At 46.3% G+C, this 27,671-nt stretch overlaps 1 protein-coding gene across 1 annotated transcript in view; it reads left to right on the top strand.

The window, feature by feature from the left end:
* The first annotated feature begins 24,896 nt into the window (after positions 1 to 24,896).
* SLC14A2 (solute carrier family 14 member 2) overlaps positions 24,897 to 27,671 on the top strand; it is a 111,374-nt gene continuing 108,599 nt past the window's right edge. Inside the window, exon 1 of the mRNA XM_061170229.1 lies at positions 24,897 to 24,958. The gene's annotated coding sequence lies outside the window, so the exon portion shown is untranslated. The remainder of the gene's footprint in view (positions 24,959 to 27,671) is intronic.

Below are 27,671 nucleotides of genomic sequence, written 5' to 3'. Positions count from 1 at the left end.
TAATTACATGTGACGAAGCCTCACCGTTGCTGGAATTAGACGGCCTGTGTTGACGATTTATAGGCCTCAGCTTTCACACAAGCAGGGTAATAAATAACATGAAATGGGCCCTTCAGTATTAAAAACTTCAGAGCTACCCAGTAAGCCATGACAGAAAGAAAAAAAAAATGAATGGGTAAAAAAATAAAAAAAAACAGTAATGTCTGTGTCTCATGTGTTTAAAATACTGTATGTGAAACAGGGAATGTCAAAAATACGGGGTGCTGAGCAATAGGCAACTCATAAAATTTTATCTCTGGTATGAGGATTTCCAACCACATAATGAGGACTTTCCCTTTTTTTCTCTCTCTCTCTTTTTTAATCCTGGGCAATTCAAGCCTGATGAGGTGACTGAGAGGGCAAGTTGCCTGGCACCTACATTTGCTTCCCCAGATTTAATGGCAGGGTAAGGACTGTAGAGTGAAGCAGCCCCCAGCTCCCAGCTCCCCCAGGACTTTCCTCGTGGCCCCCTTGAGCAGGCTCGTTCCCTTCCTCAGGTTCCTGCTGGCAGATGCTGGCTTGGGGAGTTACCAAGCCCAGCGGTGCCCGTAGGCCTTATCTGTCCTGCCAGAGTGGAAACTCCCCAAGGGGCGGGTCGGGCCTCCTGCTTCCTTTCTGTTCCCTCTTGGCACCTGGCACAGGTCTGAGCACACAACAGAAACCCCACAAAGCCTTTAAGATCAAGAAGCCAAGAATCAGGAATTCAGTTGGGTTCCAGTCCAGAGAGGCAAGAAACAGCACGTGAGAGAGAACGGTGAGAGGGAAGGGACGGGACTGGAGGAGAAGCAGGAAAGTCTCATCTCAGCCCTGCGGACAGGACGGACGGGACTGGAGGAGAAGCAGGAAAGTCTCATCTCAGCCCTGCGGACGGGGAGGAACGTGCGCTCAAGATGCCTCGAGCTCAGTGGGGCCTCCTCACCCACAATACAAACGAGAATCGAGAATCGAAGAAAATTGGGATCCAAGGCCTTCGGGGAGGCAGGGATATTTTGTGCCCCGAAGCTGCAGGAGTCTTTGGTCTTCTTGCCAGTGTTCTGCTTCTTCCATGATTCAGCTGCGTATGTGTGTCCTTCTCTGCTCCCACCCCCGACAGCCTGATGAGTGCACAGCCCACTGAAAATCACGGCCCACTGAAGACACCTTGCCCCTTTAGGCAAATCTCTCAAACCAGGAGCCCCTCGTAGGTACCTGGCCAGCCTGGAGACAGGCTGGCCCTGGATCGGGTGCCCACCTTAGTTCAATCAACCATCTGTAAGGAGTAGGTTTACCTACCAGCTTAGCTGCTCAGGGAAAGGAATAGACCAGGCGTGTGTCCATTGGGGAACTGACGAAGGACAGGCTTCCTTGGGGTCTCCACTACAGAATGGTTTGCAGAAGAAGCTGAACTTTGTTTGAGTCTTAAAAGTTGGTCCAAGTGTAAGTAGGTAGAGGTAATTCTAGACCTGAGAGAGTCTAAGAGCCAGATCCAACCCCGTCTGATGGCCGTGACATCCAAACCTTGTGGATGAGAGAAGGGCTAGATTTTCAAATCTGAAAGAAGGGAGAGAATTGGCAGAGGCCCCGAAGCAGGTGAGGGTGTGTGAGGCCACTGGGCAGTCTACTTTGCCTATGGCTAAGTCTTCTTGATGACACATAATCTCCATGTGAATGGGAGTCACGAGTGCCACGTTTACTGCTGTGTTCCCAGGGCCTACACAAAATAGGTACTGATGTGTTGAGTGAATTAGTAACATTGAAAGGCAGAGACCTCTACCTGACAGCCATCTCACTTCTTTGATAGGCATTACCAGGTGCATCTATTCCAGGGGCTTGTTAGATGAAAGAGAAAAGGGTCTTTTGGTTTTGGGTCCCCCAGGCATCAACAATCAGAAAGCCTAGCTTAAGTTTTCAGCTTTCTTGCCTGAAATAGCCTCCAGGATTATTGCAAAGGTATATTTCCTTGCTTAATAATAACTTTCTAAGCTCTGTGGGCTTGGAATTCCCAGAGGGCATGGCTGAGAACTGCAGTTAGTGGCTTTGGAAGTCCCAGTAGAACACAGAGTAGATAATCAGGACCAAAATATCGTCACCAAGGACTGCCTCTCCTGAAGGATGGGCAAGGGGAAAAAAGAGAATCAGGCTAACTCAGTAATGCCAGTATCTCCAGGGTAAATGGCATTTGCTCACTGTACTGCCCACAGGGAGTAGACATGGCCTCTGACTTCTGGGCTGTTATTTATTTAATATTATTTAATATTTGTAATTTAATATTTATCTTTAAATTGAACCACTTTTTAAAATTATACTTATCCTAATAATATCTACAGTAGCAGGGTTTTATGAAGATGATAGCTAGCTAGCTAGCTAGATATAGATATAGATATACACACATATATATACATAATATCTATAATATATTCTAAAATATTGTATTATTAATTTTATATTATATATAACTGCATATCAAAATAAATATATAAACATTAAAATATTAAATATTCATCTATAGACTGCCTAAAATCATTCTGCATACCACTAGTGGTATATGTTTGCCCTTTGGAAAACACTAGACTAAATGACATTTATGACCCTTTTTAAGTTTAAAGTTCTCTAATTTCTGAAGAGAAGTTTGGTTTTGTGAGTATTTTGTGAACACGTGGAACACTTTCCCTTTTTCTCTCCTCTTTCCTAAATCATGCCCTGCTCATATCGCACCTACCCCATGAAGGTTTCTGTGCAGAAAAGAGATAACTTAGCAGGCCTGAGATCACCATCTTCAGAAAGACCTGCTTGCAAGGTTGGCCTTTGGCTGGCGTCTGGGAACTTGGATTTTCGGAATGTTCCCACCATGCCTAACTGCTAAGCCCAGCTTCCTATGCCTAAACTGTGTGTACAAACAATGCAATTTATGGTGAACACCTGCTTCCCTCTGGGGGTCTGAAATTATGGTATGTGCTAGGCAGAGGGTGTCTACGTGACCATCCCCAGTAAAAACCGTGATCTCTGCATCTCTAATGAGCTTCCCTGGCAGATGACACTTCACATGTGTTGTCACAATTCCATGCTAGAGGAATTAAGCATGCTCTGTGTGACTGCGCTGGGAGAGGACTCTGGAAGCTCACTCCTGATTTCCTCCAGACCTTGCCTCATGTGTCTTTTCCCATTGCTGTTTTTGCTTTGCATTCTTTTGCTGTAATAAATCTTAGTCCTGAGTGCAGCTATATGTTGAATCCTGAATCACTGAACCTGGAGGTAGTCTTGGGGACCCCACATACAGCTTCCTTCCATGACCATTCCACCCTCCGATTCTCTTCCTATTCTGAACCCGTTGAGCAACTTAGGTAGAATCATGCAACTCTTCCATTTGTTTTGTCAGTTAATACATTGCTAGTAATACATGATGTCTCTGTCCCATTCATTAATAAGCTCCTATAAAACCAGGGACCATTTCTTACATGACTTTGATTTGTATTTGTGTTTCTGATTAATAATGTTTTATTTATAGAAATTGTTCTAGGTTTCTTTTTTTAAAAGAATGCAAAACAAAACCAAATAAAATTTTTAGGTGCATTGGTTATTGTAAAAATAATTTAGAAAATCCAGAGAAGCAAAAAAGAAAAAAATTAAAATCATCCAAGATTCCCTATCCATAAATAACCATTTAACCACTTGGTTATATATCCTTTTAGTGCCCTCACTATCCATAAAGGGCTTTTATGAGAATGGTATCATGATTTTTGTTAGTTATCTATTTTTTACTAAATATTTCATGAGCATGTGTTCTTGTGATCATGTGTTTATTAATAATGTCATTTTCAACAGTTACATAATAACTCATTGTGTCCCAATGTGTATGTGTCCCAAACTGGTGACTCTCAAGCAAAACACCACCTACAGACATGCTTTTGTTTGGGGCAGCATAGTACTGTCCTACCCAATATATATAAATAATATGTTAAAATTAGTTGCCAGTATCTGAATATTGGGAGACTTCCCATAAAAAGTCTGTATTTTCTGCTATCCTTTAAAACATGACCTTTAAAACATTCCCATCAGGCCTTATGGATGGAGCAGGGTGGAAGCTGCCCTCTTTAGATGGAGCTTGTGCCCCAGCATCCCCAGAACTGAGGCTGGGGGTCAGTTGCTGTTTATCATGCTCTTAAACTGATTATCTTTTGCTACAGTCAAGAAAGAAGAGAAATCTATCTTGTACTCATATGTCTATCAAAAGCTAGACCAAAAGGGACAAATAAAGAAGGTAGTTTTTTTCAACAAAATGGAAGAGAACATGTTACTGCAGTCCCCAAACTGTGTGCCAAGGAACTCCAGGGTGCCACAGGGAACTCACAAAGGCGCTGAAGGATATTTTTAATTATCAAGGAACACACCATGATACTTAATCCTGCCAGATACTATGCAAACTATGGACTTGTGGGAGTTCATATGATATCGTCATACCTGCAGAAGAAAGTACCACACAAAAATCAATGTGGAACAGGAAATGAGGGTGGCGATATCCAACCCGATTCCAAGGTTTGACTAATTGAACAATGCCCAACAGGTGCATACATCCTATTAGTAAATAATTATGATTATTTAAGAATAAAATATAAATATTATTTTTCTTTCATTTTATGTGTAATATTTTTTTCAAACAGCTACTAAGTTGTTAGGACTTAAATACTAACTAGTTTGCTTGGACCTACGTACTTAAACCTAACTATGAGGCATTTATTTTGGCCTAGGGGTGCTGTAAAAAATATTACTGAGACAAAGCTTGGGAACCTGTGGCATATTCCTTGTAGAATGAAAGATAATGAGCTGTGTGGTCTCACTCCTGCCTGACTGGTCTCAATCCACATGGCCACTGTGTCACTACAGCCTGTAATGCCTGTATTAGCTGTGTCTAGTGTCTGTCAGCTATCCCTGAGACATTTATATTGTCCTTCACTGTTTAATAAACAAAGAGAAGCTTCTTCATAGCTAATATTCCCATACATTCAAGATTATGTTCTTAGAATAAACTCTTAGAATTGCTGAGTCAGATTAACCACACTTTTAAGGCTTTTGAAAATTATTTCTGGATTGACTCAGCTTAATTGAGCATCCCCAAGACAGAGAAAACTTCCTGACATACAAGTAGCACTGAATTCTTGGGAACTGAGTTCAATCAAATCGAATCACAATGAAGCAAATCCAATCAAACTGAATCTCTAAAAGCACAGGACTATGCTTTTACTTCTCTTTGCCTGAAGCTTCCTCTACCTGTGATACAGGCTCTGGCCGCAGCAGTCAGCAGCCCTGGAACAGGAGAGCTCTTGCTGCGGAAAAGGAGTCTGTGGACAGATTCTTTTACAAAAGAACTTGTCTGAGTCCTGAAAGGCCAAAGAGCTTAACAGTTAAGTCCGGCTTTGAAGCCAGACTGATTTTAAATCCCCCATTGACTAGTTGTTGACTTTGGGCATATTACTTAAACTTCTGTGACTCAGTTTCCTCATCTGTATAATGGGAATAATAATAGAACCTATCTCATGAGGTTGCAATGAAGATAAAAATAATAAAATCTAGGTAAATGCTTTGTACAGTGTCTGACATTTTAACCTCTCAATGATAGCCATTAATTTTATTTGTTCTCCTGGATGCTGCTGGATGTCCTCAAAGCAAGATGCACCTGGATTTCCATTGCTTCCTATAGGCTCTCTGCTCTTGCTGTTGGTCAAAAACATAAGGAAGACATACCAGTCCATGCCCAACCTTCTTAACCCAGGAACTAATCCATTTCCTATCATGGTCCCTGGATCCTTTTGAGCCTCCCTGAGCAGGAGGCACTTTCTAACCCCCTTCTGATTAGAATACTGGCCAGGAGGTCCAGGGATTCTTATCCTGGGTAGAGGCAGCTGCCAGAGCAACCAGTTCTTAGAGTAACAAAGCCAAGACTATTGCCATCTGAGCTAAGCAAATGGAAAATGAAAAGAAAAATCGCTATTGATTTTGGCTTAAGAAGCAGAAGGTTTTCTCTCTGGTCTTCATCATGTTTAGCGACCCATTGCTTTGAGCATTAGAGGGCTAGATCTCCACATGTAGCATGCACTCTCAGGGAGAATTTTCTCAGGGACATTTAAAGCCTGACTTTGTGTCCCTGAAATTCCCCATGCTTCATGCCTCCAATCCCCCCCTAGTCTGTCTCATCCTGCAGCGATTTCTCTGAAGATACTCCTTGGGTATCTTCAGAGAGCTATGAAATGGGAAGCAAGCTGCTCTAGAATAAACTAAGCCAGCCAATGGGGATGGCCACAAGCCCCCCAGATACTTGAGTTACACAGCCTATGTTGCACCTGATACAGCTCTTAGCTTGGGACCCAGGAACTGCATGAGTCCCTGCCCTGCGCCTTGTGGGACCCCTGATGACAGCTTCGATCCTCATTTTATTCACTTTTAAAATGGGGGTGATAATGTCTATGAGAGGATAAAATGGAGATAACCTTCATGAAAGTGCCCTGTTAAAATATACATGTAACTGTGAGGAATTTTAATTAAGAAAAAAAGTTGAAGTCCACTGTGTATTTATTGATCAGGCCTAGGAAGACTTCTTGTAGAAGAGGACTTTGGATACCAGAAGGGTTGCATAGCAGATGGATAATGAAAAAGTCTATGAGGGCCAGAGGGCCCTGGAGGGGATTGGCCTGGGGTGGACAGGCTAAGACTGAAAGACGGACAGGGTAGGTAGGAAAATGGATCCAAATAAGACTTTGTAAACCAGAAATTGGAGTCTTTTCTGACTAATCAATCATTCAAAATATTGTGATTGAGAACCTTCCAAGGGCTCAGCATGGTGCCAACTTGATTACAGCTGTCAGGGAACTCTATAATCTGTTTGTGGGAGGTGAAATTGTCAGAGTCAAAACAACCAGAGATGATCCAGAAGAGGTAGTGGATGCAGAGCCAGGGGTCCAGGGGTGCTCTCAGAAAGGAGGAAGCTGGCCTGAGGTTACTCTCATCCTGGGCTCAGAGCTGGGGACGGGGTGAGAGGGTGGGGCTGAGGCTGCCACAATGTCCCTATTAGCTTTTCCCAATAGTGTATGACCAAGATTTCCTTCAGTGATGGACAAGGTGCTGAGAGAAATGACCACAGGAAAAATGATTTTTGACAAGGAAAGGTTAGTACAGGAAGGAAGTAAAGGGATCACAAACCTTAGAGCTGGGTGGAATCAGTTAACCCCAACCCAGAGCTCTCATTGCACACAAACTGGAGCTTTGATGGATGATGTCACTTAACCTGGAAGTGAAAAGCAGGTCTCCAGCCTCATCATTTGGCAACCTTTCTACTCCTTGATGGTAACCTAAATGGAGCCAGGGCCTAAGACCCTGGGCTATGGGGACAGGCCTGGATGGCACGCTGGGGCATCTGCAGTGGGAATTGTAAATCCCTAGGCACCCAGACAAAGGTGAAAAGGGACCCCAGGGAGAGGAGAGAGACCAGCACTTTTGATCGGTCCTGTAATAGTGCCAAAGCTCTGCCTCACCCCCATCTTTCTTCCTACACAGCCAGGATTTGGGATATGTGTTGCACCTTGAGTGGAAGTAAGATGGACCAAGGGCTGGAAATATGACCACAAGTGGCTCCTTTACCATTCTCTAGATTGGAGCAGGTAGAGAAATAGGAACTTGGCTTCTGATCCATTGATGCTCTGCCCCCAGTGGATACCTAGAGCCAATAAACTCCTGTGCCTCAAATGAAGGGCTATGATTTGTTGGGCTTACAATTTATGCAAACAATTGATATTCAGATGTGCCACAAGCATGGCAGGGCCAGAGCCAGCTGAGTTGTGGGGAGCATTTGAGAAGAAGGCTGGAGCAGCTGCCTTCCAAACTCCCGCACACCAGCTCTGCGCGGCCGCAGCTCTGCCTTCCCCAGATAGGAGACAGCATGTTCCAGAGACACTTGTTAACATGAAAAGGGAGAGGGAGGTAAGCAGAGGGGAAGAGATCTGTTCCACCTTGCAGCTTTCCATCTATACCTCAATGGAGTGTGGGTCATTTGTTATGCCTAATGAGCTAGTGCCACCTTATGTGGAGGTAAAAATGCCAGTGGGATGATCGGGCAGGTTGCTATGGGAGACCAGGGGACCTCCCTGAAATTTGTACAGCCTGGCAAAGGAGTTTTCACAAGAGGAAAGCTCATCTGTCTCCTTCCATCAGGGTAATAAGCCCTTGTGTTTGTGCTGAGTTTTATGTATTTCAAGGCTTTTTTGCATCTGTTGTTATAATTGAGCTTCATAACCATCCAATACAGTAGGTGGGTCTATTGTTATTTTCCCTATTTATCAGGTGAAAAGACTTTGGCTCAGAGGAGTTTAAAAAACTGTCCAAAGTCATGAAGGAGGTAGATGGATATATCTCAGAACACTAGTTTCCAGATGTTTTTCCATATGTGTCTTTTTTTTTAAAGAACACATCACCAGGGACTTCCCTGGTGGTCCAGTGGTTAAGACTCCACGCTTCCACTGCAGGGGGCGCTGGTTCGATCCCTAGTCGGGGAACTAAGATCCCACACCACATGCCACGTGTGGCGTGGCCAAATAAATAAACAAATAAATAGATTATTAAAAAAAAAAGAACACATCACCTGACTGATGGCAATCAGGGGAGCTTGACCAATTATATCAAATCCCATAGCAAGATGGAAATGAACAATTTAAGGTGAATCAAGGGAAGTCCCACTTCATAGAGGACAAATCCATAGACCTCGTTACCAAAGAGAAATTTAGATATAGATATCTGCACTCAATGCAACTGGAAGAAATGACCAAGGAAAGCTGGGGTGGGAGTCTCTAGCTGAGCAGGGTAGGGTTCCTTGCCCTGGCCCTCGTACCTTTCTAGGCCAGCCTCTCAGAACTGCCCCAGTCATACAGAACCACAGCTGCTCCTTGAATCCATCAGACTCTTCCCATTTCTGTGCCTTCTTGCATCCTTTTCCTGAAACTTCAAGTTCTAACATCAAAAAATCTTAAATCCTGTAATGAGTTCATTGCTCCCTCCTCTGAAATCACATTGAAATGCTGGGATGTTCCCCTTCTATCTCTTCCACTAGACTGTGAGCTCTTTGAAGGTAGGAAATGTGATTTATTCATTACTCAATCCCCAGCATCTGCCAAGGGGCCTGACACTTATTAGGATCCTAGCAGATGTTTATTAATTGAATGGTTCCATCATCATCACCATCTTAATTTAAATCAAAATCATTCATTGAGCGTCTCCTTTGAGCTGGTCATTATGTAAGTGATGGGGTGTGAGATGTTATCTCCACACTCTAGGGCTTGTGGAGACCTTTGGCAAAGCAAAAAGAGCATGTGCACCATATTGAATTCAAATAATTTAATTGACATAGGAGTCTGAATGGGGTGAAAATCTGAGCTGTTCAAGGATCTGAGGAGCCTTGAAGGAAGAAAAGGAATTATGGGACAACCTAAGACTTTCCTGAGGGCTCTTCCAGGGTAAGTTCTACGGCAGCTGCAAGATCAACATGAGGCAAAGCCCAGTTGTCACCAAGCTGAGAGGTACAAAGGCAACACAGCTGCAGCAAAAGAAGAAAATGAAGGACTATTACTAAGGAACTGTCCACTTCTGCCATGGAGATGTCAGAGGAGTGAGGGCTAGAGTAACAGGGAAGGCTCCATGGAGGAGGCAACATGAGCTGGGCTTTGGAATTTATTTAGATAAACAAGGTAGATAGGCAGTCCTAGAATAAGGGACAACAGTGGGCCTAGAACCAGTAATTAATCAATATGGCTTGGAACAAGCAACGAGTAGTTCTAAATCTATCCTCTACTGTAGGACAGATTCCACTGCAGGCAGAAAAGACATGAAGATATGATACCTTTCTTCGCACCAAGGCACTGGTTTTTTTTTTTAATATGAAGAACTGAAGAAAAAATAAGGACTCCAGATGGATTTTAAACACAGTGAGGAATTGGGCGGTGTGATGGCAGATGGCTATTTCAGCTGCACATGGGTAAAAATAATTTCAACTCCCCAATACCCAGGACTGCTCCGAACTTGTGAAAACCTCTTCAGGAAAAACCTCAGTGTGATGTGCAAAGCCCAGAGCTGCCGCAGATGGGGTCTGGGGCTCAGAGCTTCCCAACAAGAAGAGACCTACCTCTTCTGGAACAGTAGCACCCAGACCATTTGAGGAGGCTCCCTGCTCACCAGACTCTGCCAGGGCTGACCCTCAGTTTTAGCCCAGCCTGAAGCAAATTCTCAGGCGTTTCTTCCCCTATGTTGGGAGAGAGAGAAGGGAGATGGGTCAACTTGAGAGCTAGGTGTGGGGCTGTGGGATGAAGACATCAGGAAGCAGAAACTATCTGAAGGGTATAGTGGTGTGTGTGTGCTCATTGTGGGGAAGTGGCCCTGGAGGAGGGCAGGGTGGTGACTTTGAAGGTTGGTACGTCTGGGTGTCTGACAGCTGTGGAGTTTGCCAGACTGGCTTCCTTGGGGCAGGCTGGATTTACCCACATTTACTGCCATCTGCATTTCACCCCAGAGATGGAAGAGGAGTCCTATGTGGAAGCTCACTTTATCCATGTGACTACCACCTTCTGGAACACTGATCTTTTGTACACTCTGCTGTAGAGGCTGCAGGAATGAGCTGCCCGCAGGAGTCAGCCAGGCCACCAGAGCACGATGAAGCAAGCATTCTAGGGGTCCAGTGCCAAAGAGCAGACAGGCATAAGTAGGTAAAAAACAGGAAGGACATGGGTCTACATCCCCCAGGAGACTAAATTCCAGAGGAATCATGTAGAACAGGAATAATTGACAGAAGCTCTTGGCTAGTTGGTCTCTGGTCCAAGGTCCAGAAGGTCAAAGGTACAGGCAGGAGACCCTGAGGTGAGCTCTGACCCTAAACAGAGACAGTGCTTTCTGCCCTGGGTAATAGGTCCTGGTGATTAGGGACCACATTCATATATGATGTTTGCCATGGTTTCCTGGACAATATGGACTTGGCTGGGCAGTATGCTAGGGGCATATTAGCCAGAGGACACAAGTCACAACATGACAGAAAGGCTGGGGGCACACTGTGACATCATGGGAGACTGAGTTCTAGAAAGGACTCATTTACTTGTGGCCCATCCAGTTTGGCCTCCCCATTTAATGGTGGGAGGATGAGGAGGACGGGGCCATGGGTTTATACGCAGCAGTGACTCTCAGTGACAAACACAACAGGAAGGTCTCTCCAAGTGGACTCATGGGACCTCAGGGTCAGTCCCAACCCCAAGGAGAAACAAGTGAGGGGATCTGTCTCAGGGTCTCGCCTGTGGACTGGACTGGGGCTCAGGGCTCAATTCCAGCTGAAGAAAAATGAGAGTGTGACTTTCTTCACATGCCACACCATCAAGGGCAAGGCAGAGAAATATAAACAACGGGTACTGTTGCTTTGTTGTTCAAAAAGAGACTCTGAAGGGCTCCTTGTGTTTACATGTGTGAAGGATGCTGGGACCTGAGGTGAGGATTATGTCTTCCTTGCCAGCTCCCGTGCAGCCAGGCTCCATGTCCAGCTCGTTCTTATCAGCCATGAGATCCTGCTCTCCCTTCTCTTGCTCTCAGCAGCCTTGTCTGTCAGGTCGGGGTGGACCAAACGCCCTCAAGAGGCTTCATGTGACCCCCTCTGCCCCTTGTCAATCTCATTTCTTCACTCTCTCCCCAAGGCTACTACAGACACTTCCCAATGATGTCCTCTCTCCCTGATTCCCCCACAGTCAGGGTCAACCACCAACAGGAGGCAATGCCTTCTGACCCCAAATGGCAGCTAGACAGGATACTGGGAACAGAGGAGGCCATCGAGTGAATGAAGAGAAACTCAGGTATTGTGGGTGGTGGGGTTGGCTGCCCCCTAAGGCCGAGTCAGGGTGGGCAGTGCTGAAGCTGCCTCATGTGGGAGTCAAGGACCCGTGAGGAGGCAGAGGCTGGGGCTCCCGGGCAGGCTCTGCGGAGGAAGCAGCCCCTATGCGGCTGTGCACAAAGGGGGGCCTTCAGAGAGGTGGGCAAAGGGGAGCACAGTCACAGATTTGGCATTTTTCTCAAGGGCCCCTGGCAGTGCAGTAAGTATTACTGCATAGCATTCTTAAAAGGGCTTGGAGTTAATTTGCATCTGATATCCCATTTCATAATAAAATCAAACACTTAGGTTTTGAGATTTTCAAGACAAATCCTTTCATCTTGTAGATTTAAAAACAAGACCCAGAAAAGTGAAATAATTTGTTTGTGGCAGATCCGTGACCTGTACAGGGCTCCCAGTACCAGACTCTGGTCCATGTATGTCCATCATCATTAGCTCAGCCTTGCCTTGAGCTTGAAACATACAGCAGACAGAGGAGAGTGAAATGGACCCTAGCAAACCCTGTGTGACTCTGTCAGATGGGAGAGGTAAGGGCATCCTCTCCACTTACAGACCAGGCGAGTAACTCCTGGTGTCCTTACCACAAAGTGGGCACCAAGCGTGGCTGGCTCTTCCATCCCCCAGGCTTCTCTCCTCCCCTCATGTACGTGGTTTTCCCTCCTCCTTTCTTAGTCCCCCAGTGCCCTGGAGCTGGGGCCTCACTCATAGGGTATGGATCGCCTAAGTACACACTGTTTGCCTATCACACACTAAGGATTCAGCTGTGGACACTCCAGACAAAGGTCCTGTTCTCAAGGATCTGGTAGTCTGGTGGGGAGATATGGTCAAACACAAATAAATATGAAGTCAGGAGGTGCTGGGTGCTGTAGAGAAAGTAAAATAGGGAAGAGGGATCAGGAGTGCTGGTGGTGGCGGGAGCTGTGTTAGATAAGGTGCAAGGTAAGGCGGCTCCAATGAGGGATGACAGCAACCTGGAGGGGGGAGGGAGACCAGCCACTGGAACACCTGGGACAGGTGCACTTATGAGGATAGCAGCAAGTGAGAAAGTTGTGGGTGGTAGCTGGGCCTACATGTTTGAGGAGAAGCTGGGGGCTGGGGTTGGGGGCTGGGTCTTGGGCTGGGTTGAAGAGAGCAAAGGGGAGAATAATAACAGATGTGGCCAGAGCAGGAGACCATGGTAAGGCTTTGACTTGGAGCAAGATGGCAGCCATGGGAGGGTTTAAGCTGAGGAGGATCTGACATCTTAAGAGGACCACCTGTCTGCAGTGTGGGGGAAGGGACATGAGGGAGAAGCATGTTCAGGTAACAGTAGTAATCAAGGTGAGATGTGATGGGACCTGGATCAGTAATAGAGTAGACAGGGGCTCCCAAACTTCCCAGCTCAAAGACCCCATTTTGCATTAAATAACCTCCCATCATGATAACAGTTACCATTTTGATATCTGTTGATCGGGCAAACACTTAATATCCACATTTCCAAATGAATGTTCACATTGCAGCAGCATTTACATACATCTGAAAGAGCCCTAGCAGATGCCTGTGAGTTGCATTGTTTATTAGGTCTGCAGACTATTCAATGAGTAGATGATTTCAGACCTCCTCCCCACATTGTGACCCCAAAATTGGGCACTGAAACTTCACTCTCTCACCTTTCCCGTTGCACTGGCCAGCCTAAGCCCTGTTTCCTCAGGCCTCTGATAGAAGGCTCCAATAAGCTCATGTGGGCCAGGGTGGCAATGGCAATGATAACTGAGCAGGGATTCATGACTTGGAATTGATCCACAGTTGGGATTCGAAAGATCCAAAAACAGCCCCAAACTGTAAGCAAAATATGAGTGAGTGTGTACAATTTGAAGTCAGCTTCCATTCACTTCTCAATGGTCCTTTACTAAGAAAAAGAAGGGGGGAGGGGTAAGAACCACAAGGTAAATCAGTTATTCTTCCCAGATACTATATATGCTTTAACAGGGACTTTCAATGCTTAACCCCTAATCATGAGCACCAGATAGCGGAGGACAGACATTTTATAACCATATCCAGAAAGACCCACACAATGTATAGATAAAAATGTAATATCTCTGATTCCAGAAAGACAACTTTCTTTCCCTCCTAAAGTCGACCTTGAACCCTGCCTCTAACATGCTTAATAACAATGTAGGAGATAAAAAAAGGCCATAGGAGTGTTCCCATATGAGAAACAATAGAAAGGCAAGATGATTCAGAAGGAACTCAAGTATTTGGAGCAATAAATAAATAAATATTCCATCCAAAGCCTGCATGCTATCTTTGGATAAATTATGCTTGATTTGACGGTCAAGAGCATTACAATGCCCTGCTTCACCAAGGTGTTATGAAAGCTGAATCTTGTGGTTTGGTAGAAGAATTTGCAGGGTATAACTATGCACCCCTTCAACATCCCCACCGCCTTCCACGTGATGTGAAACAATGTGTAACAGTCCTATACAGTCAAAGCAGTAATTTACAAGAGTCAGCAATTCCACAGGGCAGGTAGGCCGTATTTCAAAATGGGAAAGGGAGCTGTGGGGAAGGAGTGGGGGACCAGCAGATCAATTTACAAAGATCCTGTTTCTCTGCCACTCTCTTGACCTTTCAGGCAAGACCTAATGCCAATTAGCTCAGTTATAAAGTCCATAATTCTTGTGGGGAAGGCCGTGTGTAGCACATGATCATTTTACAACGTTTGCCCTAATTTGCAGCCCCCAAACATGGACTCCTGGGGCTGCAAGGTGGGGGTGGGGGCAGTGTGTTGGCAAGCGATGGGAGCAGCTGGAAGGGATCACAGAGCACAATTACTGTCTGCGCATGGCCACATCTGGAAAACAGCTCCATGCTGGCTTTAAAACACTATTAATGAAGAATGGAACCTTGTGCTGGGAAGCATGGGGTGGGGGGGGGTGATAGGAGGAAATAACGGGGGCGCCCTTCTACCCACCTTGGTGGGGATGAAAAAACAACAAAGAAAACAGCAGGCAGGGTATAAGACCAAATCCAAGGAGGAGTGGGTGTTGACAAGAAAGGGGAGGCAGGGAGATGCTGTGGCTTTAGGGAGAGGGCTCTAATCCTTCTCATTTTTGCCAACTTCAAAGCTGGGTATCCACACAGGACTGGCCCTTTCTGCATTGACTGAGCAGACATTTGTATATGGTGTGAGATTTTAGTGACATCTGGAAGATTCCCAACTAAAAGAATGTACCCCACCAGTACCAAGTTCTACCACTAAACATTCAGTCCTTTGGTCAAGGGGTCCCCTCTCCGGACATAGATTTGAAAATGCAGATGCACCAGCTATCTTTAGGATCCCAGGCACATAGTATTTGCTCAATAAATATTTGTTGACTAGAACTGAATGAATGGGATGAATAAGTCATTTTGTGACTATGACCTAATTAATTCATATCTCTGGTTTCTCAGCTATAAGGGTTACACTAGACCAGTGATTCTCAATGTGAGGGCAGAGGGAAAGGGTGGTAGGTCTTTCCAAGGGGGTAAATCAGATCCCATGGGGAGGGGAGAAGGTAGCATTTGTGGTTTGAGAAAGACCATTCAATAGTATAATGTAGTTTTATTTTGGAAAACTGAAGAATCTGCTCCTAATATTGATACAAGAGACTTCCTTAATATAATCCACAGAAATAAATGCTCAACCAAGTCTTCCTGGCTGGTGAGGATTCATAAACTGACCTTAGAATTCAAAATGGACACTTTCCATCCCAGCAAAAATCAGAGCATCTCTAGATCTCTCAGGGAAGGAGGGGGACTTATATTATCATGGATCAAAAAAAGGCTGAGAAACTCTGAGTAGAGGGATTTGAAGCTCCCAACTCCAATCTTCTCCATTGGGCTGTTTCATGTTCCTTCATTAAGACAGATCAGCTTCTCAGGTTCCCAGGGACTAAGGTAAACTTAAAGGGACAGGGCTTCCCTGGTGGCGCAGTGGTTAAGAATCTACCTGCCAATGCAATGGACACAGGTTCGAGCCCTGGCCCGGGAAGATCCCACATGCCGCGGAGCAACTAAGCCCGTGCGCCACAACTACTGAGCCTGTGCGCCACAACTACTGAGCCCGTGTGCCACAACTACTGAAGCCTGCGTGCCTAGAGCCCATGCTCCGCAACAACAGAAGCGACGACGATGAGAAGCCCACGCACTGCAACGAAGAGTAGCCCCTGCTCACCGCAACTAGAGAAAGCCCGCGCACAGCAATGTAGACCCAACACAGCCATAAATAAATAAATAAATAAATAAATTTATTAAAAAAAAAAAAAACTTAAAGGAACAGTAAGAACACATTGCAGAGAAAACAGGGAGTCAGGGAGATATAATCAAACTTCACCTTCCTGGCCTTTGTGTCTGTTTCTCTGCCTGCCGGACACTGCATCTTTGGCATTGCGCAGGGGTGTGGAGGGCATGGCCCAACTTAGCATATGTTTCAGTCTTTGCCTGAAAACCCTGGAGGCCAGACCATAGACCTGTAGAGGTGAAAGGAAGCCTATCCACCCCTACCCCTGAGACAGAAATTCCCCATCAGTGTCCGTACAAGGCACGCTATACCCTCTCATTAGATACCTCCAGTAAAACATAGAAACTAAGGCTGGGCTCTACACCCTCTCATTAGATACCTCCAGTAAAACATAGAAACTAAGACCTTCAAGCAGCCTTCGGCTCAAGTCCTACCTCAGCCATCTACCAGAGAAGTGACCTTGGCCAATTTACTTAACCTTTCTATGTCTTGGTTCCCTTTTCTATAAAATGAAGATAGTAGTACTCCCCATCATGGGATTATCATGGGGATTAAGTGAGATAATATGTATTGTGTGCTTTCCCTGATGTTTGGAATTCTACATTTCTATATATGCAATACAATTTATATTTATTTACGTATGAACTTATATGCAATCTGTGTGTGGTCACATTCAGGATGAGTTGAGCATGTGTGCCGAAAATGACGTAGGCAGTTATTTCTGCTTAGAGTCGACCCCTCACATTTAACACCCATAGAGGGCGATGTTTGTGTCACTTTCCCACTCCTGAGAGCACACGCTCATACATGCTTTTACCAATGATAAGTATAAAAAGTTTATACACATGAGAATTCTTTAAAATACTCTTACCAAAGAAAGCATTCCCCACATGTTCCAAATAAGCCCAAAATGACGTATCTGCAGACCTGAGTGCAGCCAGCTTTCTGCTATAATGAAATATAGCATCAGGCCCCACCCATGATAAGTTTTCAGAAAAAAGCAGGCAATACTAGCTCAGACAGCACCTTCGCTGGTAGTTCAGTTCTTGTTGGGAAATCTGTATCCTCTAAATGCCTAGTTCTGCCCCTGTGGGAGCACTACCCACAAAAGGTGAAGCTCTCACCCAGATGACAGTTCACTAGATATGTGACAACCACAATGCTGTGCTCTCCATCTCTCTCACCCCCGTCATCATTTCCCCATGCTTCCCATTTCCCTTCCCTAACAGTTCCTGCTACCTCGATCTGGATGTTCCCTGTGCCAGTGTCTCTCTTAAAAAGGGGATGTACACTCAGGCAGGCTGTGAGCCCTGTTAACATGTCTAAGTTTGCATTTACTTTCCTGCCAGCCCTGTCACGCCACAGGTTCAGGTACTAAAGCTGTGCACACCTAACTTCCTAAGGAAAAGGTATTTGGAAACAGCCTGGAGCAGTTGGGTATGATTCACACTCTCCTGTTGTCCCCCCAAAATGTCCCCAACACTGTTTCTTTCAGGGTCCCAATTCTCAGCTTCTCTGGACTTGAATTATGGCCACGAGAAGTTATTGCCTTCATAAGACATGTCAGAGGCCCCACTTATTGGGCCTGGGGTCTGTGGGTAAGCATCACCCCAGCGTGGCTTCCTCTCCTACTTTTGCCTGTTTTGTCTGGCGAGCTTTCTCTCTTTGAAGCACTAGGAGCCCAGCCATAGTTTCTTGCCCACTTAGTTACTCTTGCCTAGAAACTATTCACACTCCTAAAGCAGGTAAGGTACATAGGTGAGACTATCCCTAGACCCACATGGGTATAGACCTATGAGGATGCCCTCTTCCCAACTCCCAGTGGGCTGTAAGAGTGAATTCACCCTGTGTCTGACGATTTGGGTATTTCCGAGAGTGACATAGGCATAAACCAATCTGATTGTCCCTGGCCCAGCACAAGGTGGGCACTCAGAAACACTTCAGGTATAAATACTTTGTCAGTATGGATAATTCCTAATCCTGGCCCACCATCTACCTTTTTGACCCATCTCTTACAATCCTTTCCAGCCACTCTTTTAGTTCACTTTTCCCAGCACTCTTTGCCCTCTCACTTCCACATCTCTCTTTCTCTCTCCTTCGCCAGTCCAAACCCTGCCTCAAGGCTCAGTTCAAGCACCACCCCCTCTGTGAATCCCAGGACCCCACCTGGAAGAGAGCTCACCTCCTTGAATAGCCATGCCTTGTGTCACTAGGATGACCCTGCCTTGGATGGTATTAATCTGCGAATCTGGTTTACTCGACCCCACCCCAGTGGAACTGCAAGACCTTGAGTATCAGGCACAATGCAGAGAAGGTGGAAATGAGAAAGGAATAGTGCTGAGGAAGACAGCCTCTGGTCAACCACCTTGGGTGTGAGCTTGTTTCTCAGGAGCAGGAGGAGGTGGTTAGGAATTGAAGAGGTGTAGAGTAGAGAAGAAGCCACAAAGGCAGCATCACCATGGCAGGATCACAGAGGTGCTGCATGTTATGTAGGGAACAGTAATGAGTCTAGCCTCACTGGGATAGGGGGACGGGGTATATGGAGGTGGGGGCTGAAGCCAGGTGATGGTCACCTATTAACGCTTGCACCCTGGAGAGCATGAAAAGTTCTAATTCCCAACAAGTGTCCATTTGGTCACAGACACCAAGGGACAAGGTGTTAGTTGGTCACTAAGGACTCTATCTTCCCAACAAGTCATCAAATATTTTTGGTTTCCCTATGTGCCCAGCACTGTCCTAGGTGGATTAAAGGACACACTGAATTATAAACTAAAATAATCAGTGTCTTCAGAGAACTTAACAGTGTAAAAGAAAAGGTGAGACACTGTGAAACAGCCAGGATGCTAGTCAAGGAATATTGAGTCAGGTGGAGGTGGAGGCACTGAGCATTCCGAAGCTTAGGAATGGGAGAGTAGAGTGGTGGAGAGCAAAAGGTGCAGGTGAAGTTGAACCCCTTAACCCAGTGGCAAGAAGATGGGGTTTGGGTGGGGCTCTGATGATGGAACAGAGCGGGCTAGAAAGAGAGAAACAAGATGGTGTGTTAAAGTGGGCTGGTGTGCTCAGCTCCACTCAGCAGAGAGGAGGTCTGTGCAGGGCGGCCAAAGTGGGAGGAAACACCAGAAAGACCTTCTGGCCAGTTTGTGGAAGGTTCCAGGGTCTAATTAAGAGGTCCAGATTTTCTTTCCCAGGGAACTAAGAAGTTGGGCATCCCAGATACATGAAGCCCTGTGGTATAAAATGTGTCTGGTCCTTACATTCTCCTCCCAGGTATTTCCATCCTGGATTTGATTCTGGGTCTTCCCTAATTAACTTTATGATTGCTCTTCATCTTCTAAACGTGTGGTCTTGGAGCTCTGTGTGCCACTTGACCAGATTACTAAAATCCAAGGGGTTGCTCTGTTTCCCATGTCCTCTGTGGAGTCGACTCAATCCTGAGCTCTGATGGGGGTGCTTGAACCATCAGTGTCTATAGAGTCTTCCTCTGCCCGCATATCCCCACCCTGGGTCTCTAGACCACCTGTGAGCCATGCCCCTCCAAGGTCTTTCACTCACTTGTCATTCGCCTATTCATTCAGACTGGCCTGTGTTGGTCTGGCATCCATCATGTTGTCACACTGATGGCATTTATTTGTATAGCACTTGGGGTCGATAAACACTTTCACATATTTTACTTGTTTACATCTCAGCAGCCCAGCAGAGTTGTATCATGCCTTTTCTAAAAATAAGGAACCTGAGTCTCAGGGAGGCTAAATGGCTTTGTCCAAAAAATAAAAGGTCAAAAATATCTGTAACTTACCATTGCTACCCCACAGATGAGGACCCCATCCCCGCTGCCTGCCCCCCATCCTCTCCACCCTGGTCTCCCCCCTCCCCCCACCTGCCTCTCTACCTTTACACCCCAGGGGCTTAGCCCAGTTCCCTCTCCTTCCCAACCACGGCCTCCCATCCTCTCTCCTGAGTCTTCTCCTCTCCTAGGACTGGCTGACGACTAGGAGGCTGATTCCTGATGTCTCCTCACCTTCCCAGCTGCCTCTGAAAGAAACAACACCCCTGCATTCTATGGGATCTGATCCAATGTCCCTCCAGAGGAGCCAGTGTTAAGAAACCCTGGCTGGAGATAACCTTGATCTTCTCTGAGAACGAACCTCAGCCTCAGCCTCAGGTTCGGAACCCTTGTCCCTAAATCTCCTCGTAGGGCCTTCCATGCCCTGCTCTCTTCCAGTGCTGCTTGCCCCCACCCCTCTCCAGGAAGGGTCTCTTTTACGCCAACTCTGGAAATTCTGAACAATGTGGGGTAGGCCCATCAGACTTGCAGAGGACACCAGATTAGGCTCTGGTATTCTCGTCCCTTTGTTCAGCACAGAACCAGTCAACTTAGGTCCTTCCCTGACAGAGCGATACAAAGATAAGGCATCATCCCTGTCACCAAGACAGAAGCGACAGCACAGGGCAGTTTGCAGTTAAAGCCAAACAGGCAGTGCAGATAGGAGTTCTGAGGACTGGAGGGGAAGGGGCAAGGTGGCACGTGGAGTCACGGGCAGGGCCTGGGCCAGGCAGAAGATGTTTATGGTTCAGAGCTCTGCAGGGGGACATCCGGATGGGAAGCAGGTCAGGAATGAGTGAGGTATGTTTTGGGGACAGTGAGGAAGCCAGGCAAGATGAAAAAAGGGTGGAGGGCCTGTGTGGGGGCCCAGCCAGCAACTGGAGGCTTCACCCTCATCTTGCAGGCGGCAAAAGTCCCCGGACTCTGCTCAGTGGTCATCTTCCCTCCCGCCTCCTGTTCCCTGCAGCCCAGCAGAGTCTGGGGAAGCTCCCTTGCGAGGTCACAGCAAAGTCAATGACTGGTTTGCTGCGGACCCAGCCCAGGTGTTCCAGGGCCAAGACAAGAAGTGTTATCTGTCACTGTAGCCCACGTGCCCCGGCCAGACTGAGGTCACGTAGCTGCAACTCCCTGCCGAGGAGGCTGGGAAATGGGGTCCGGGACTGGGCTGGGAAGAGGGGCAGCCCACTGAGAGGACACCTTTCCAGTCTCTACCTCACGGACTGCCATGTAGTCACCAAGCCAAACTAGCAAATGTTAACATTCTCTTATTTGCTTCAGATTTTTATAATGAAAAGAAAAAATATCTAGAAGGAATTAAAGAGTCTGGGGTCCCATTCCCCATTTTCTCCCCTCCCTCTGCAGAGGCAATCCCTGCCAAGATTTGCATGTATTTCTTTCTCATCTCTGTGTTCATACATGGACATATTCACATGGATCCATAAAACGCTGTGTAGTATTGGTTTATGTGGCATTAAATCTACATAAATTGTATCTTAACCAACATATTGTTCTACAATTTGCCTGTTTCACTCAACATTTCTGTTCTGGGAATCTATATATATTGATAATTCAACTCCATATTCTTTATTTTAATTGCTCTAGAGCATGTTATCATACACCATATTCTTCTTATCTGTTCCCCATTGATGGACATTTTGCTCAGATATTTTTTTATTTTTTTGTTAATTATTATTATTTTTTTATTTTTTCTATGCAAACAATGTTGCATTGAAATCCTATTTCCAGAGGCACACAGTTCACTATCCTGTTGTAGAGAAAATGCTGAGACTCTCCATTCCAGTCCAAATGCAATTATTAAGCCTCTATCCCACGCAAAACACCAAACTAAGTACAAAGGATGCGCCCAGAAGAGTTCCTGCCTTAGAGGAGCTTACAGTCTGGATGTAGGGATAAGCTTGTTAGAAGCCTGTGTGTTAAAAACTCTAGGAAGGACGCAGACAGCCCATATGCAATTAAGAGATAACGTGCAGTTGACTCAATACAGAGGAGCTGAAGGCAGTGAGATTAAGTGGAAAATCTACATGGAGATGGATTTTATCAGGAAAGCTTTCTTAAAAGAACTTGGTCTTGATCAGGGCCTCAGAGAAAATATAAGATTGAAGTGCTAAGGGCTAAGTGCTCATGAACAGGAGAGAGGGCATTCCTGGCAAGGGAACCTTAGGAGCAAGTGCCCTGGGGCAGGACTAAGTGTGGAATGTGAGATGTCTGGTTTGGCTGAAACGCCTGGCGGAGATGAGCGGGAGCCGTTCTCTCATTTTCAAAGTTGAGCTCAGGCCCACATGCGGGATGGTGTCCACGTGGCCTGTTGCCCAGGGCAGCCAGCCCGGGTGGTATTTTTCCATTACCCTGAGCAGGGAAGAAGTTCAGTCACTTGTTGATAGCAATGTGACCATTCAAGGAGAAAACAATTAGGGATGCTGACCTCTGGGCCCTCGAGAGGAGGGAGGGAAGGAAAAAATTTTCCCCGGAGGGAAGGGGCCGGGTGGGAAACATCCAAGAGGGTAATTGGTAAATATTATTGTTTCATACCATGTTTGCCTGCTCCGCTCAGGTCCCTCTGCAAGTGGTGAGTTTAAATCACAGTCTGACTTTGGCAGGTTTAATTGAGTCGCCACTGAAAAAGAAATTAACCCTGTGCTATTAATTTTTATAGTTCCTTGGGGCTTTTAAAAAGTGTTTGGATTTTCTAGGTCTTTGAAAATGAAAACATTAAATTTTATTAAAAGGAAACACAGGGGGGCTGGCAGGGCCCAGCCAGGCCTTGATGAGACTGTTGGTAGAAAGGTTTGGGCCCTCACAGGCAGCGTAACAAAACTTTTGTCCCTTTTAGAATTAGAGTTAGATGGTCTCCAAGGATGTGTGATGTCAGCCAGGCCCGTGTTCCCCACTGGCTCACAGTGGGTGCCCTCGTCAGTGCCACCCAGACCCTGTCCCACATCCAGACCTCCTGCTGGCAGCCACAGGCCTAAGAACAGCTGTGAGAGGGATCTCCTAGCTGGGGCCAAGGGGTACATAGAGCAGACCCAGCTTGGGGGAGATCAGAAGATTTTACAATTTTGGGGACCCTCTTGAAGAAAAAGAATTCAAAATTCCAAATACAAATTACGTTTGAAGGTGAGATTATATTTATAAAGAGAAAAAGCAGTCACAACAAATTACAAATTTTAAAAAGCTGACAAATTCCAGGCATCACAAAATCTAAAATAACTGTCTGACGCTCATGTGTAATACTTTTCTTCCTACTTTTTTTTTAGCGACGAACTCTTCGATCATCTCTTTAAATGAGTATCATTTTTCAATCTCATTTTTATAGATAGAATACAAAGATAATTCAGTCTCTCCTTTAATAAGTTGATCCAATTTTGTATTTTATTATTCACGGTTTGAAAAGGTTTCTTTCCGTCTCACAATTTGTCACTGGTAATGCCATGTGAATTTCCAGAATTGTTATCAACTTTGGAAAAACCTCTGTCAAGTATCTTTTATACATGAACTATGAGATTTCAGGGCATTTCAACTTCTCTTTTTCAGCAACAAATCTAAGCTACTCTGTGAATTTATGAAACTTACTACCAGATTGTCATCCAAGTCCTCATTGTAGTGGCATATAATGAGTTTTATGTTATCTCCGTCAATGTCAGTATTTCCTGTCAAATCAGCAAGACATTTAAACATGAGGATTCTGATAAATTCTATGTCAGTAATTCCCATCAAAAAAGAAACAAAATGAATGGTGCATTTATGATTGTATTACTTTGCATGATCAAATTTCCTGACAAAAGAGAGCTTTCATTTTGAGGAGGCAGTGATGGGAACAGAATCCTCTGCTCACAGACCTGACGATTGGAGGAATCTCCCACCCACCCACCGGCTTCTGGCTCTGTGCGTGTTACACTCTCCCATTCTCCATGCACTTCCATGTCCCGGCACTGTAGGACACGCTCACTCAGGTCTCCCTCTGTGGCCCACACAGAGTCTGTCTGCACAGGGAAGCAGAGTGTTCCTTGAAGACTTCCCCCACAGTGACAGCTAGCCACACACGACTTACAAGAGAATCGACTAAACACTATGTAAATATGTCCCACTAAACCCAAACCAACACACCCCCAACTCAACTGCCCCTTAGCTAGTTTCCAAAGGGGACACTCTGCTGCCACCAAAATGAGGATAGTATGAGGGGGGTAAATCAGAGGTGAAAGAAACAGTGGTATTAACAGATTATAACTAAAATATTTTACATGCACCAACTATATGAAAACGTATGACCATGAAAACACACTGTGCTGATGGGGGCCCTGAAGTTTAAGTGTCATTAGCATCACAGAAAGTTTACTTCTGCACACTAGGGAAGATCTGGGGAGAGGACCTTGAATTAACTAACTATGCATCTGGAGACATAAAAAGAGCACAGGACTACACAAAACGCAAACATGACAAGGAAACTGAAGGGACTTTGTGTGGGGCTGCCCTTGAGGTGTAGACAAGTAGGTGATGGAGCCCAGGAAGGCAGGAGGTGGACCTTGACCTGATTCAGATGGCTGAAGAGGAGTGCACCTGTGTGTGTGTGTGTTTGTGTGTGTACATGTGCCTCTGTGAGCCTGTATGCTTGGGCATGTGTCGTGTGCCCGTGTGAGCACGTGCAGGGAGGCAAGTAGTAAGGGATCAGCATGAGGTCTGCAGGGGGATCAGCCTGGCGTGATGGTGGATGTCAATCTGTCACGTGAGGAGGACTCTGAGGCCAGGAAGGTGAGGCAGCCGGGCCCAACTTCCACAGTTGGTCAAGGGTAGAACCCAGAGCCATCCCAGGCCTCCCAACACCACGTCCAAGGTGCTCTCCTCCACATCACACCCCAGCTCGGACTCCTCTCCAGGGCTGGACCAGCACACCCTGACCTGCTTCTCCACAGAGAGCACCCTTCTCAGCACAGGAAAGATGCAGGTGAGCCTACAGGTGTCCTGCCTCCTCCTGAGGGTCACTGTTGCCATAAATCAACCAGCCAGCCCTGCCCTCTTACCCTGTCCCCATTTAAAGCCACAGGCACTGGGTGCCAGGTGGGGAGGTGAGTTCAGGGGAGATGTGCCTTTTGCTTCAATGGCAGAGTAGTGGTGTTTTGTGTACTGCTTCCTTAAGGAAACAAAGTAGGTGGGGGTCATTTCTGTCTCAGAAGTAAGAACTCTAGGTGATTTATGCATTGTTTCAGGTGAGGAAACAAGAATGTGGAATAACTCCAATATCAGTTCAGGTAGAAAATAAAGGAATAATAGTAACTTTAGATTTCTAGCCCTGTGCTAGGCACTCAGCAGTCTCAACCCTATAACGGTAATTCTCTGATCACACCCATTTTATAGGCAAGGAAACTGAGGCTTAGAGAAGTGAAGGTGTTTGACCAAGCCACACAGGTAGAAGTAGCAGAGGCAGGATTTCAGTTCAGAGGGTCTGCTTTCAGAGCCTGTGTCTTAACCACTATGATCTACTGCCCTCAACGGAGAAAAGTGGGATAATGCTCCCATAAGCTCAGAACATTGACCAAACCCCCTAAAACATGGGACCATTTAAAAACCCTCTAAACAGAAAGCTGATGGCAGCCCTCTCCCTGCTGTTATCTCTGACACACACACAAACACACACACACACACACACACACACACACGTCCACATCACTGCCTCCCTGACCTGGCCAGACGTCCTCCCCCTGGCTGCCCCTATCCTGACAATTAAGGCTCCAGCCAGTCAGCTACCGATCTTTGACTCTTGTTTAATCTCCACATGAACCTTCAATACTTGCTGCTTTCGCCTTTTAATATTTCAGTGTATTAAAGGAAAAATCTCAGGGACGGAAGATTCTATCTCCATTAGCAGATAACTGCAGGACAGGGCAGGCAGAGAATACTTCCAGCTTTGCTCAGAAGGTCAGGTTTGCGAGAGGTACCAGAGAGGGGGAGGGGGCAAGGTGAAAGGTTTTCAGAATGTGTGTGTGTGTGTGTGTGTGTGTGTTTTCAAGGTATTTTCATGTGACACTAAAGATGCATCCTTTAGCGGTCAATGGGAGTCTGGTGACTGATTTGGGTTGAGTATTTGAGAAAATCTAAATGTCAACTACTCTATTGTTCTGTCTCATTTTACAGCTGGTGTATGTGCACATAGCGTGTGTGTGTGTGTGTGTGTGTGTGTGCAACTCACAAGGAGAAAAAGGACCAGAGAGTTAGCCTGACACAGGCTGAGGGATACCAGTTCCAAATTTTCTTCGTAACTCTGTTTACCATTGTTCATGCCAAGAAGTAAAGGCCAACGCCTCCTCCCAGACTGAAGTTATAAATCTCAGGCCTGTGGGAACAGGGCCCACCCTTCCCAGCAGAGATAGACAGAGACACTGGCCCAGACACAGGGAGTGTGGAAACTTCCACTGGCCTGCATTTGACCTCCTTACCTCCAAGTTCTTGAATCTTAAAGGGACCCTGGCTGACAGAGAGCAAGCTGGCTGGACCGACAGATCCGTCTGCCGGTTTTGAGCTGTTGTCCTTGAGCAGGGGGCAGCTTCTCTGTCTCATTCAACACCTAGGATGCCTGAAAACTTGGGAAGGAGTCAGAGTGTCCCTTCCATGCAGAAGCCTGAGCTTATTTTGACTCTACTTCTGAACACGCTAAGCTGTGTCTGGGGGTCAGCTGGGCGAGTGTGAGGCACACAGGGCATGTGGGGAGGCAGGACCCCTGGGCCTCGCCGCCCTGCTCTGAGAAAGCTGCTTGCCTTCTGGACCTCCGCCTTTGCCAACCACTTCACTGGAGAGTTCTTGAGTTCAAAGTCAAAGTGGTCACTTACGTCAAGAGGAGGCCTGTTTAAAATAACAAAAACAAAAACAAGTAAGTGTAGATAATTCATGAATAACAAACCCAAGCCACGGTCTTTAGAAGAGAGCAATGAGGACATGGAGAAGGGAAGCTATGGTCTCTCAGAACCTGCCCCTCAGAATCACAGGGCTCGACCCAGGCTTGTCCTTCCAGTGTGCTGACACTAATGACTGCAGTTGAACCAGGGGGGCTGTTGAGCTGTCCTCATGCCCTCAGCCAGACACTTACAGGATGCCCCGCTTCTGCTCCTGAGAGGTGCTGGGGGACTGGGCCTCTCACAACGGCAGCATCAGTGCCCCCATCACTATGGGCAGCCTCCTTTCTCTGTCTTACTGCTTGCTCCTCATGTCCGCAAACCCTTCCCTTCCATTGCCACCCCCAACAGGACCTTACCCCACCCATTCCCTGCCTTGTCTGCCTTCTGCGTTTTGTGGCCTGTGGCCGTGGGGCCATGCTGATTGGTGAGCTCTGTGGGTGTGGCTGGCACACCACTTCTCGTGCCTGGCACTGTGGCTGCCCAATATGGCAGCTCTACCAAGAAGCAGGAGGCTGGCATGGCCTTGCCTTCAGAGAGCATGTTGTCTGGCTGGAGGAGTATGGTAGTCATTAGCACTGTTGGTTGAACATGCATGGGCCTCCCCCATTCAAGGCATGTGGTAGGATTACTCTTCCTGCTCACCGTGGAGTGTAGAGTTCCAGCCAATGAGTTGTGAGCAAAAGCATCATGTCACTTCCAAGCCAGAACATCTAATTGCTGAGGCAAGACCCCACAAACATTCTTTTATCTTTGGCATGAAGACCAGCT

The sequence above is a fragment of the Eubalaena glacialis genome, chromosome 15, assembly GCF_028564815.1.
Source record: "Eubalaena glacialis isolate mEubGla1 chromosome 15, mEubGla1.1.hap2.+ XY, whole genome shotgun sequence".
In the NCBI taxonomy this organism is placed as follows: Eukaryota; Metazoa; Chordata; class Mammalia; order Artiodactyla; family Balaenidae; genus Eubalaena; species Eubalaena glacialis.
This window is presented reverse-complemented; position numbering and strand designations above follow the sequence as displayed.